The following is a 5,664-nucleotide window of genomic DNA, read 5'->3' as shown; positions in this document are numbered from 1 at the left end:
ATATCGCACTCCGGTGCTCTCTCTGATTAACCTGTCTCTTTCTTCAGGTGTAGTTCCCATTAGGTGGAAGCAGGCTGTAGTTACACCTATCTTGAAAAAGGCTACCCTTGACCCCTTTAAACCCGAGAACTACCGCCCTATTTCCTTGCTTCCTTGGGCTACGAAAGTTGCTGAGGCCCATGTGAACGGAATTCTCGCAGACCATCTTACCAGGGCTAACATTCTTGATCCCACCCAGAATGGTTTCCGCGCAGGCCACAGCACGGAGACGGCCCTACTCTCTATGGTCGAGCATCTGCGTTCTGTGCTTGATGCGGGTCGGACGGCGGCACTACTGCTATTAGATCTTAGTGCCGCGTTCGACACTATCTCGCACAGGATCTTGCTCCAGCGCCTAGAAGAAGTAGGTGTCACGGGCTCCGCCTTATGTTGGTTTCGTTCCTTTCTTGCTGAACGGTCCTTTAAGGTTGCGATCCCGCCTGGCAAGTCTAAATCTTATCCGTTGGACCTGGGTGTCCCACAGGGCTCATCGTTAAGTCCCACTCTATTCAACCTTTACGTGAGGCCGCTGGCTGCGGTCGTCAAGCAATGGGGCTTGACGATGGTATCATACGCAGACAATATGCAGCTGGCGGTCACGTTGAGTGGGAACTCAGACATGGAGGCTCCCAGGTTCCGTGACGGATTACGGGCAGTGGCCAACTGGATGAATTCCAACTGTCTCCAGTTAAACGCCAAGAAGACTGAGGTTATGGTGGTCGGCAAGCAGGCGGAGCTGTGGGGTGACAGGTGGTGGCCCCCTGAACTGGGTGTGACCCCCTCTCCAGCATCGGAGATAAAAAACCTAGGGGTTTGGCTTGATCCGACCCTCAGTTTCATTTGTCACACCAAGAAGGTGGGGGCTACCTGCTATGGCATCATCAGAGGCCTAAGACCTATCCTTAAATTTTTTGACGCACCCACCAGGCAACTGGTGGTTCAAGCATCTGTGTTGTCCCGGCTGGATTATGCTAGCTCGCTTTTGGCGGGGATTAATCAGTCGGAACTCACCCGGCTGCAGCGAGTCCAAAATGCTGCAGCCAGAGTGGTGATAGGTCTGCCAAGGCGGTGTTCGGTCTCTAAATCACTGCATTCTCTCCATTGGCTTCTTGTAAACCAGAGGATCAAATTCAAGGTACTATGCCTTGCGTTTAAAATCCTCAAGGGCACGTCTCCTCAAATTCTGGAGAACTTGCTGGTACCGTATGTACCCCCGCAAACCCTCAGATCTCTGGGCCAGAATTTGGCAGTGGTTCCGCGCTTCAGGTTGAGTAGAGCTGGTGGCCGCTCTTTTCGCGTGTTAGCGGCGAAGTGGTGGAACTCTCTTCCTCTTCACATCCGGGTTCTTGATGATCGTCTCCAGTTTAGACGCGCCATCAAGACTATTTTATTTGTTTAGTTCTCTAATTGTCTTCTGCTATTTCTCCTTTCTGGCCTTTTATCGGTGTTGTGTTTTGTGTACCTTGTTAAAGCGCCAGGACGCCCCTTCGCTGGGGCAGCTGTGCGCGTTATAAGTGTGAATAACATAACATAACATAACATAACATAACATAAAAACAGAGACCAAAAGTTTAACAACAAAATCAGAAGTACGCTAAGAATGTCATGCAAATGCATCCAAGCCTGACACGTCATCAATTCATTCAATTTCGCTTTGCATTCTAGGACTTCCACTTGATGGAGCAAGGTTGAGAGCGACTTGCTTGGATTCAATTCTCTCAGAATAACGTATAATATGCTAACCAATATGTTTTGTTTACTAATAACTGCACCCTACAACATTTCTAGTATCTAGGGGAAGCTTGTCTATGTGCTTTTACTAAGGGTAATCCAAATGCATTAAAATGGCTGCCACAACGCGGGATTTTCTACTGCGCATGCGTCTGCCACATTCAGGTGACATGACGTGTTTCTCTTCTTGGTGGGAAAACTTTTGCTTCTGCGCACTAGAACTAAGATGGCTTCTCTATATTTCAACATGCTAAAGCTTGCATCGCTGTTTTTTTGCTAAATTGTTCGTTCTGCTTAACTCCTAACGCTGTAGTTACAATAAAGTAATGGGAATAGAGTAGAAATAATTGGTATACAGTGCATTCATTTATTATTTGTTCTAAAACTGTTCTTCTTTGACTTTGTTATTAGCTCGTGTTTGGACCAATCAAGTACAATGTTGCTCCATCTTGGGTCCTGGATCTGAGCATGCGCTGACTTCACCCGAATCCACAAAGCCATGACATTGAATCTATGTCAGCTACTGTCCTACCAGTGATGTTCCTGAGAACATGACCTGATGAACTCTCTAGAGGAAGAGAATAATGTAAAATATTAATACATTGTATTTGTTATTGATACATTCACTGCCGGGTGGAATAAAAGTGCATGGGAAAATAAAATTATGGGAGGGAACGTAAATCTGATTAATGAAGCAAATGACCTCATAACTGGTATGGTGTGATGACCTCTCCTCTTCTTTTGACCAATCAAATGTAGGGAATACACAACTTACAACATTGGGGGGTGGTACACTGCCCTGGAAAATGGTATATCTAAGATAGGCTGGCCGCCACCAAACGGTCTGGGCCCCCCCTTCTCTGTCGAGATGCCGCCATTGGAGGTAGGGGTGCCCCAGGGCTCTGTTTTGAGCCCAACTTTGTTTAACATCTATTTGGCACCCCTGGCGGCTCTGGCGGAGTCTTTCGGCACCCAGATCGTGTCCTACGCTGACGACACCCAGCTTCTCTTGACCTGTCAGAAGGGTGCAGACTTCGATGGCGGGCAGATCAGAGGCTGTCTGGGGGCTGTCTTCAAGTGGTTTGAACAACATAGCCTTAAATGCAACTCCGATAAATCGGAGCTGCTGTTTTTCGGCTGTCCTTCTGACCCCAGATGGCAATCTTGGTGGCCGCCGGCCATGTTTCCCCCCACGGCTGCCTCCCCCAAGGCCAAGAATCTGGGAGTGCAGATTGATGATGGCCTCACAATGAAACCCCAGATCATGGGCCTCGTCGGCAAGTGTTTCGACATCATTAGGATGCTTAGGAAATTTCTTCCGATGCTTTCTCTTTGCCACCGGAAAGTGACTGTTCAGGCTTTGATAGGTTCACGCCTGGATTACTCCAATGTGCTCTACCTGGGCCTGCTGGAGGTTCTCCTCTCTCGCCTGCAGGTTGTGCAGAATGCTGCTGCCAGAGCCATTTTTGGCTTTCATCGCAGAACAAGCGCAACGGCATTAATAAAAAAACTTCACTGGCTTCCATTCAAACAACGCGTGGCCTTTAACGCTCTCACGCTGACCTTTAAAGCTCTCCATGGTGCAGGAGCAAAATACATCAGAAACCGATTGGCTTTCTATCTGCCTTCGAGGACTCTGAGGTCAGCTTCTCTGGCCTTGGCACATGTTCCATCTGTCAGAAGAGCCCGAATGGGTGGTCGTTCCTTCCGCTATCTTGCTCCTAAGCTTTGGAACTCTTTGCCTGTCTCCCTGAGATTGAACACTAATCTTCTGGGTTTCAGGAGGGAGCTAAAGTCCTGGCTCTTTGTCCAATAGTCTTATGTTTGGTCTGTCCGCCCCTGCTGCCCGCTCTCAATTTTTCTTAAAAGCGCCGGGACACTCCTCGGAGTAGCTGAGCGCTATATAAAACCAACCTGACATAACCTAACATAACAGGCTTAGCTAGTTCGATTGTCCGACTTGTCCCAATAGCTGACTTGTCACTGACCCAACGCACTCAATAGGCAATCAAGAGCAGCGGTGCTGGCGGAGCACTCTGTCAGAAGATTCGATAACCCAATCGGGGTTCTGGAAAGAAGTTCGATAACCCAATCGGGGTCCGACTGTTAGCTGCAGAGAGGGGTGTGACGCTGGCATTGCATTTAAGCTGTGGGTGCCGGTCCTGACCTGCGGTGGTCTTATCCTGAAACAATTTGGGCCGTACCTGTCCTGATTTTGGTCTGCACCTGTTCTATCCTGTTGGCACCTGAACTATCGGGCGTCCTGTCCTTTATCCCAACCCGTGGCCAGGGTTGGTCTTCACACCATTAAAGGTAACTATCAATTAATGTGGGTATGTCATTGTACTGTTTCCCTTTTCTTACCCTTCCTATGTTTCAATGCTTAAAGAAAGTCTTGTAATATTTTCACATCATCTTGCTTTAATTATATTATTTTCTAATTGAACACATTTTGATTAAGTTGGTATGGACTTTGACATTTAAGAATTTATATAGATAAAGTATTTAAGCCTTTCCCGAGTCTGTGGTTATTTTATACAAGGAATGTTATTTACTACCTATTTTCTTGCTAACTCCCTTGATCCCTTAGGACTCTAGGTACTGGTAACTAGGATTTGGTAAGTCAAAGGTACTGGTCCTAAAAGGTTCAAATCTGGTTAAGCGTAAGTTTACCTGTTCAAAGTGTGTATGTTGTTATGGGCCCAGGAGAGTATGGTAAACGAGCAGGTGAGCCCGCGCTCTATCACGCTTTTTATGTGGCCTACAAATTACTGAATCCACAGGACGTCATGAATAAAAACTTGAACTGGCAGAAAGTGTTGCAGATGACACTGTAGCATTACAGTAATGATGTCTCATAAATCTTCATATCGGTGGATAATAGCAGATGACATTGGTCCTTGGTGACATAAGAAAAGCTGGGAAGTGATAAATTGCCTATGCACTGTCATGATTAAAGTAGGAATTTAGGCAAGTAGGCCACAGACTGTTGTTTTGAAAATCACTGCGTCATTGTGAGCAAATAAAATGAATCATGCAAAAATTGTTTGAGGGCACATAGGCAAGGGTTCACTATTAGGTCTCTGACACCCTGCAACAGTGTTGTACAAGTGTTTTACACAAATATTTAAGGCTCTTCACCTAAATGATTCTTGCATGTCCTGAGAAGGGCACACAACGCACTGCTAGGACCACGAAATAAGCAAAACGACTGGGATTCTACAAAACCCTCAGCTACAAGAAAGACACTCACATTAATCCAGCTCTTTTTACTTATTTTTTTTAAGCTGTGGTGCTATCCGAGTAGTATTGGCACATATTTTGATTTAAGGTGTTACGTTACTACAAAGTGCAACACCCCTAACAAATTCATGTAACATAAGTGTTACATGTGGAAACCCACCACCCACATTTTTAAACACTTCAAATGAGCCTAGCATGAAATGGACAAAATGGTTTAGGCATTTTAAAAATTACTTGTTAGCAATGAATGGGGATTCTTTTGAATCATACAGGAAAACAATGTTATTGCTCAATTTAATAGGTTTGCAAGTGGAAGAAGTGTTATTTATTTTTTATTTATTTTAGGAGTTTTATATAACGCTAGCTGGACCCGGGGGTATCAGAGCGCTTTACAACATGTACAGTTATGTGCAGATATACAACACAAATATTATGATAGAGCATGAAGGATCGAGCCAGGTATAGATCAGACACAAGAGCGAGCGAGCATGGAGCGGGTAGGGTGTTGATCGTTCACGACGAGCATCTTATAGGATTCTTTGTTCAACCAGGACGGGATACCAAGAGGTTTTCTGGGTCCAAGTCAGTGTCCACAGTCTAAAGAATACCGTAAGATGGAGAACCTTCTAAGGTGCTTCCTTGGATCTTATC

Source organism: Lissotriton vulgaris, chromosome 1_1 (genome assembly GCF_964263255.1).
Source record: "Lissotriton vulgaris chromosome 1_1, aLisVul1.2, whole genome shotgun sequence".
In the NCBI taxonomy this organism is placed as follows: Eukaryota; Metazoa; Chordata; class Amphibia; order Caudata; family Salamandridae; genus Lissotriton; species Lissotriton vulgaris.
This window is presented reverse-complemented; position numbering follows the sequence as displayed.